Here is a 9,000-nt window from a genome sequence, read left to right on the forward strand (position 1 = left end):
GCTGGTTCCTTTTTATTGTTGTGTAGTATTCCATGGTATGTATGTGCCACCAGTTTTTAACCATTCACCTGTGGATGAGCATCTGGGCTGATTTTGGTTTCAGGGTTTGGCAGATAAGGCTTGTATGAATATCTGTGTGAATGTAATTTTCATTTTTCTGGGGTAAATGCCCAAGAGTACAGTTACTGGGTCATATGAAAGTTGAAATTTAGTTTTACATGAAACTACTGAGCTGTTTTCCAGAGTGGCAATACTGTTTTACATTCCAACTAAAATATATGAGTGATCCAGTCTCCGGGATCCCAATATCCTTCTCCAAATGCGTCCTCTCCTGCATTCAGTGTTGTCACTATTTGTCATTTTAACCATTCTGAGAAATATGTATTGATAGATTACTGTGGTTTTTAACTTGCATTTCCCTGATGGCTAATGATATTGAAGATATTTACATTTGTTATTAGCCATCTGTATATCTTCTTGGATTAATTGACTATTCAATGCCTTTTGCCATTTTCTAATTGGATTTTCTTTTTACTATTGAGTTTTGAGTTTTTTTTTTTTTTTTTTTTTGAGACGGAGTCTAACTCTATCGCCCAGGCTGGAGTGCAGTGGCGCGATCCCGGCTCACTGCGAGCTCCGCCTCCCGGGTTCACGCCATTCTCCTGCCTCAGCCCCCAGAGTAGCTGGGACTACAGGCGCCCGCAGCCACGCCCAGCTGATTTTTTCTGTTTTTAGTAGAGACGGGGTTTCACCGCCTTAGCCAGGATGGTCTTGATCTTCTGACCTCGTGATCCACCCACCTAGGCCTCCCAAAGTGCTGGGATTAAAGGCGTGAGCCACCGCGCCCGGCCAAGAGTTCTATGTTTTAGGTACTAGTCCTTTGTCAGATACATGGTTTGCAAGTATTTTCTGCCAATTTTTAGTTTGTCTTTTCACGTTCTTCAGGTGATTCCAAAGAGCAAAAGTTTTAAATTTTCATGACCTTCAATTAATCAATTTCCATTTTATTTAATTACTTATTTATTTATTTATTTTTGAGACGGAGTTTCGCTCTTTTGCCCAGGCTGGAGTGCAATGGCGCGATCTCGGCTCACTGCAACCTCTGCCTCCCTGATTCAAGAGATTCTCCTGCCTCAGGCTTCTGAGTAGCTGGAATTACAGGCGCCCACCGCCACGCCCAGCTAATTTTTGTATTTTTAGTAGAGAAGGGGTTTCATCATGTTGGACAGGCTGGTCTCTGAGCTCCTGACCTCAGGTGATCCACCCACCTAGGCCTCCCAAAGTGCTGGGATTACAGATGTGAGCCACCGCGCCCGGCCAATTTCCCTTTTAAGTATCCCAGTTTTGGTGTTAAGTCTATGAACTCTTTGTCTAGACCTAGATACTGAAGATTTTCTTTTTTTTTTTTTTTTTGAGTTTTATTATTTCACCTTTTATATTTAAGTCCATGATCCATTTTATGTTAATTTTTTATAAGATGAGGTTAATTTGAGGCTTTTTTTTTTTTTTTTGGCTTATATCGCAATGTGTAAACATCATTAGGTGAAAAGGCAAAATCTCTCTTCTGTAGAATTGGTTTTGTACCTCTATTAGTCTGTTCTTACACTGCTATAAAAAACACCTGAAACTGGGCAATTTATAAAGAAAAGAGGTTTAACTAGCTCACAGTTCCACAGGCTGTACCGGAAGCATGGCTGAGAAGGCCTCAGGAAATTTACAACCGTGGCAGAAAGGGAAGCAAGCACGTTTTTAGGTGGCCATAACAGAAGGAAGAAAGACGGGGAGGTGCTACACACTTTTTTTTTTATTATTTTTTTGAGATGGAGTTTCACTCTTTCGCCCAGACTGGAGTGCATTGGCACGATCTCGGCTCACTGCAACCTCCGCTTTCTGGTTTCAAGTGATTCTTCTGCTTCAGCCTCCCAAGTAGCTGGGATTACAGGCACCCGCCACCATGCCCGGCTGATTTTTGTATTTTTAGTAGAGATGGGGTTTCACCATGTTGGTCAGGCCAGTCTCGAATTCCTGACCTTGTGATCTGCCTGCCTCGGCCTCCCAAAGCGCTGGGATTAGAGGCATGAGCCACAGCACCCAGCCAGTGCTACACACTTTTAAACAACCAGATCTCATGAGAACAGCACCAAAGGAGGAAATCCACCTCCATGATCCAGTCACCTTCCACCAGGCCCCACTTCCAACATTGCGGATTATAATTCGACATGAGATTTGGGTGGGAACATAAATCCAAACCATATCAGCATCTTTGTCAAAAATCAGTTGAGCATATTTATGTGGGTCTACTTCTGGGTTCTCTGTTCTGGCACATTAATCTGTGTGTCTCTCTCCACCAATATCACGCTATCTCATTACTACAGCTATGTAGCTAGGCCTTAACATCAGATAGAGCCCTCCCACTCAATTCACCTTTGTCAAGATTGTTTTAGTTACTCTAGGGTCTCTGCCTTTCCATATAAATTTTAGAATAAGTTTGCTTATGTCCACTGAAATTTTGATAGTAATTGTATTATGTCTACAGATCAATTGGCAGAGTATTTATATCTTTATTATATTGATTCTTTTAACTTATAAACAAGGTATGTATGTTAATTTATGTCTTCTGCTATGGTTTGGATATATGACCCCTCCAAACCTCATGTTAAAATTTGATTCCGGCCGGGCGCAGTGACTCACGCCTGTAATCCCAGCACTTTGGGAGGCCGAGGCGGGCGGATCATGAGGTCAGGAGATCGAGACCATCCTGGCTAACACGGTGAAACCCCGTCTCTACTAAAAATACAAAAAATTAGCTGGGCATGGTGGCCGGCGCCTGTAGTCCCAGCTACTTGGGAGGCTGAGGCAGGAGAATGGTGTGAACCCGGGAGGCGGAGCTTGCAGTGAGCCAAGATAGCGCCACTGCACTCCGGCCTGGGCGAAACAGCGAGACTCTGTCTCAAAAAAAAAAAAATTGATTCCGGTTGGGCGCAGTGGCTCAAGCCTGTAATCCCAGCACTCTGGGAGGCTGAGGTGGGTGGATCACCTGAGGGCAGGATAGGAGTTCAAGACCAGCCTGGTCAACATGGTAAAACCCTGTCTCTACTAAAAATACAAAAATTAGCTGAGTGTGGTGGAAGGCACCTGTAATCCCAGCTACTCAGGAGGCTGAGGGAAGGAGAATCACTTGAACCTGGGAGGCGGAGGTTGCAGTGAGCCGAGATTGAGCCAGGGTGACAGAGCGAGACTCTATCTCAAAAATAAATAAATAAGTAAATAAATAATAAAATAAAATTTGATTCCCAGTGTTGGAGGTGTGGCCTAATGGGAGGTGTTTGCCTCAGAGGGGTAGATGCCTCATGAATGGTGGTGTCCTTGTGGTAATGAGCAAGTTCTCACTCTATTTGTTTCTGCTAGAGCTGGTTGTTAAAAAGAGCCTGGCACCTCTCCTGCTGTCTCTTGCTTCCTCTCTTGCTGTGTGATCTCTGCACACCCTTCTGCCTTTCACCATGCGTGGAAGCAGACAGGTTTTCACCAGATGCCCAATCTACTCAGCAGAATCATAAGCCAATTAAACCTCTTTTCTTTATAAATTAGCCAGCCTCAGTTATTCCTTTATAGCAACACAAATGGACTAAGACATCCTCTTTAATTTTTTAAAGCAGCATTTTATAATTTTCAGTATACATGTTGTATATGCTCTTTAAGTATATACCTAAGTATTTATTTTCTTTGGAGCAATTGTAAGTGGTACTTTTACAATAGTATTATAAGTAGTTTCTTTTTTTTTTTCTTTTGACGCAAGGTCTCACTCTGTTACTCAGGCTGCAGTACAGTGGCATGAACATGGCTCACTGCAGCCTCAACTTCCTGGGCTCAAGTAATCCTTCCACCTCAACCTCTTGAGTAGCTGGGAGGACAACAGGTATGCACCACCACACCTGGCTGATTTTTGTATTTTTTTGTAGAGGCAGGATTTTGCCATGTTGCCCAGGATGGTAAGTGCTAAGATTACTGGTGTGAGCCAGCATGTTTGGCCTATAAGGCGTTTTTAATTTCAGTTTCCACTCATTCATTCTTACTATATAGAAATACAGTTCATTTTTGTATGTTAATCTTTTATCCCATGACCTAACTGAACTTAGCTCTAGAAGTTTTTTTGGAGAGTCCTTGGTATTTTCTTTTTTCTTTTTTATTTTTTTGAGATGGAGTCTTGCTCTGTTGCCCAGGCTGGAGTGCAGTGGTGCAATCTCAGCTCACTGCAACCTCCACCTCCTGGGTTCAAGGGATTCTCCTGCTTCAGCCTCCCAAGTAGCTGGGATTACAGGTGCATGCCACCATGCCTGGCTAATTTTTTTGTATCTTTAGTAGAGACAGGGTTTCATCATGTTGGCCAGGCTGGTCTCGAACTCCTGAGCTCATGATCTGCCCGCCTTGGCCTCCCAAAGTGCTGAGATTACATGCATGAGCCACCACACCCAGCAATCCTTGGTATTTTGTAAGTAGACAATCATCTCGTCTTCAAATAGAGGCAATTTTATTTTCTCCTTTCCAAATGGTGTTTTATTTCTTTCTCTTGCCCTATTACAATAGGTAGAATTCCTAGTGCAATGTTGAATAACACTGCCATTTAAAATGCTTGTATTTTCTAAATGCTTCTCACTTTAGCTTTAGGCTCTGGTAAAGAGCAAAATGCCTCTCCAGCCTTTCTGTCTCGTGTGCCTTCTCCCCTTCTTCTTGATGACCACAACATCGGGCACCTGGACATTATTTAGAATGTTAGCTAGTGGTCCACAGATGTAGTTGTTTTAAACATGGACGAATAATGTAGTGCTTCTTACAGGGTTGAATGAATAAGCATTTTATATGTTTTCATTGTGGCACTGTTGTATGGGGCAACTGCACACTCGTACGTTTTTGTTGGATATTATGAATGCTTGAATGAATTGTGAATTAGAGTCACTGGATTGTGCCCCTGCCACCCCATGCCAAAATCATATGTTGAAGCCCAAACAATATGACTGTATCTGGAGACAGGCCTTTTACGAGACAATTAATGTTAAATAAAGTCATGAGGGTGGGAACCTAAGCTGATAGGACTGTGGCCTTATAAAAAGAGGAAAAGATTCTCTCTCTCTCTCTCTCCCCCTTTTTCTCCCCCTCCCCCCATTTCCCACCCCCCGCCCCCGACCATGTGAGGACACAGTGAGAAGGTGGCCATCTACAAGCCAGGAAGAGAGCCCTCATCAGAAACCCAATTGGCCAACACCTTGATCTTGGACTTCAACCTCCAGAAATGTGAAAGAATAAGTTTCTGTTATTTAAGCCACTCAGTCGATGGTATTTTGTTAAGGCAGTCCAAGCTGACTAATACATCAAATATGTACCAGTCACACACAGGGAAAAAGGCCCCTGGTACAGTCAGCCAGCCCACACTATTAAAGGAGTTTAGAATATGTCAGACCAAAATATGCTGCTCTGGCATATTCACTGTTTTAAGTTAAAGGCACTTAAAAAAAAAATACATAGCAGGTACACGAACATCACTCTGACCTTCATGCTGTTTCTTAAAAGCCAGAGATGAAATTCCCATGTGGAAGATGGCGTCTCTACCCTGGAAAGAAAGCAGCATCCTTACCAAAGATGGAAAATTGAAGCCAAGGAAAATCTGTACAAGCAAATCTTGTTATTTATTTATTTATTTATTTATTTATTTATTTATTTTTGAGACAGAGTTTCACTCTTGTTGCCCAGGCTGGAGTGCAATTGTGTGATCTCGGCTGACTGCAACCTCCGCCTTCCGGGTTCAAGCAATTCTCCTACCTCAGCTCCCTGAGTAGCTGGGATTACAGGCATGAGCCACCACGCCCGGCTAATTTTTGTATTATTGGTAGAGATGGGGTTACACCATGTTGGCCAGGCTGGTCTTGAACCCCTGACCTCAGGTGATCTGCCTACCTTGGCCTCCCAAAGTGCTGGGATTACAGGTATGAGCCACCGCGCCCGGCCACAAACCTTGTTAAACCAACTCTTATCTTCCTAGTCACTTCTCCACCCAATTAACTACCTTAGCCCAAGTCTCTTTGCCTTATCTTATTTCACACTTCACTGTTCTTTGTCCACTTCGTCATGTAAGTGATTGACTATAACTTCAGGTCTTCTTTTCCTTATGAGGACTCCCCTGTCACATAAAACTTGTGTTAAATAGATTTGTGTGCTTTTCTCCTGTTAATCTATCTTATGTCAATTTAATTCTCAGGCCCAGCTGGGACCCTGAGAGGATGGAAGTGGAGTTTGCTTCCCTCTACTACCATGAAACAACATTAATGGTACATCTCATTCTAAGAACCAAGGGAAGAGACCATAAAGAAGTGTGATTCATTCACTTTTTATCCTCAAGATCTCATTACTAGCAGCAGAAGCTATTGCTAGGATTTCCACAATGTTCCCATGACAAGCAAGTGGGACACTCCGTCCTGGCCAGGGAATGCCTCCCAATTTAAAGGTAGCATAAAGCCCAGAAGAAAAGAAGACCACACAGATTGTCAAGTCCAGGGACACCAAGAGTAGTGGTTCTCAAATATTATTATGCCTGGAACTCACCAGAGGCACTTGTTCAAAATGTAGGGATCTGCCCTACCTTTTAAGATTCAGATTCAATAGGTCTGGCATTAGTGTGACCAGCCATCCCAAAATCATGCTATTTGGGAAACTCCTTAGTTTTGGGTCTTCTTATCTGCTGTGTAGTCCAGGATTCTGCACATTTAATAAGCACCCTAGTGCAGCAGTCCCCAACCTTTGTGGCACCAGGGACTGGTTTCGTGGAAGACAATTTTTCCACGGATGGGTTGAGGGTGGTTTTGGGATGATTCAAGCACATCACATTTAGTGTGCACTTTATTTATATTATTATTACATTGTGATATATAATGAAATAATTATACAACTAACCATAATGTAGAGTCACTGGGCGCCTTGAGCTTATTTTCCTGCAAATAGATGGTCCTATCTGGGGGTGATGGGAGACAGTGACAGATCATCAGGCATTAGAGCCTCATAAGGAGCTCATAATCTAGATCCCTCACATGTGCAGTTCACAGTAGAGTTCGTGCTCCTGTGAGAATCTAATACCACTGCTGATCTGACAGGAGGAGGCACAGCTCAGGCGGTAATGCGAGCGATGGGGAGCAGCTATAAATACAGCCCGTGTTTACATCTGTAAATATTTACAGATGAAGCTTTGCTTGCTCGCCTGCTACTCACCTCCTGCGGTGCGGCCGGTTCCTAACAGGCCATGGACTAGTACAGGGTTGGGGACCCCTGCTCTAGTGAATTTAGATGTCAATGGTCCTCAGACTATACTTTGAGAAACACTGACTTGGAGACTTGAAGTTAGCTTGTAATTCTTACTAGGTGGAAGGGAAAGGTGTCATTCAAGTGTAGCTATGAAAACAACTTGATGGATTTTAAGTGTAGTCACTTTTGAGCCTGAATCATAGATAGGAAAATGTCAAATTAAATATTTAAGTATACAAAATATGCCAGACTTTTGCATCTAATGTCCCTCTTCTTGTAGTGCTCTGTCCCTGACATTCGTGATGACCTTCTCCTCTGAAGCACTGTCATGCTCTTCGCCCTTTTTCCTATCCTCATTCTTATTAGTTTCAACATCCAAGAGTTTCATTTCGTGACATCTTCACAACTCGTGTCAGTCTGAGTCCAGGCAAGAGATAGGAACCGTGCCAGTTATTTGAATAGAGAGGATTGATTATGAAGAATTATTAGCTACAAATATAAAAAGAACAAGGTAGCAAAGAGTAAAAAGAGAACACTACGATATCACAGAGAGGTCAACTGCAGGAAGCAGCCAGCAACCCTAGAGCTGGGGTAGAAGGAGGGGAAGAGGTTAGCATGATCCACAGGTGCTGAGAAGAGGGCCTGCAGAAATGAAACACACACACCCCGAAGGGCCATGCTGCTCAACTGATGCTGATGTCTCTGAGGTGGGCCCAATACAGCCGGTTTTACAAGGGTTGGAAAAACCCAAGCTAGATTCCGCTGCCTCTTTGGGAAGTAACTGCTGCTGCCTGGGTGAAGAAACATTGCTGGGGAGTTATTGATAGAAACAAGAGCCAATTAAGTCTCCTTTTTAAAATAAACCATGCAGTCTCAGGTATTTCTTTGTAGCAATGCAAGAACAGCCTAATACAGAAACTGACATATCCATAAAGCTAGTGTGAGAAATTTTAAATCTATCCAACTCTCGGAAGTTTTTGATCAAGCTTACAAACTATTAGGAAGAATCTAAAATACACATAGGTGCACATATAGGATATGCATATCCTAAAACATATTTTAAAATTCAGTAGGAATAAAGGAAGTATCAGATATTTGCAAAGACTCAGAACCACAATTATCATGTTCTCTAGTCTCAATGAAGAAAAAAGAAATCAACAACAGAAGGAAAAAGAGACCAAAAACAGATTCTTAAAATAAAAAACTTATTTCTGACTAACTTATAATTTCAAAGGAAATAAAATAAAAAATATGAAATAGCACCAAAAACATTCAAAGTATTTCCAGTCACAACTTGGGGGATGCAGCTAAAGACGAACTTGTGGAAAATGTAAAACTTTAAATGCATCTGTTAGGATACAATACATATTTAAAACAAATGAGCTAATCATTAATCTGAAGGTTAAGAAAAAAATGATAGAATTGATACAGACAGGAGACAGGCAAATACTGGGTAGAAGAGGGTAGTTCCCCAGCAAAGACCCCACCCTCAAGCCTGGAAACCTGTGGCCCTAAATGGGTACAGACATTCCTGTTTTCAAGCCCAAAATGTTGCCTTTTGGCCTGCCACACCCCCCATCCTGTACCCATATTAACCCCAAACCCCCAGCTCCAGGAGAAAACAAACAGACAAACAGCAGAAGAGCGCAACAGAGAAGGAGAGAAGAGAGGGAATGTTGAACACCGAGAGGAGTTCAGCTGGGACTATCAGAG

The sequence above is a fragment of the Pan troglodytes genome, chromosome 6 (genome assembly GCF_028858775.2).
Source record: "Pan troglodytes isolate AG18354 chromosome 6, NHGRI_mPanTro3-v2.0_pri, whole genome shotgun sequence".
Classification (NCBI taxonomy): domain Eukaryota; kingdom Metazoa; phylum Chordata; class Mammalia; order Primates; family Hominidae; genus Pan; species Pan troglodytes.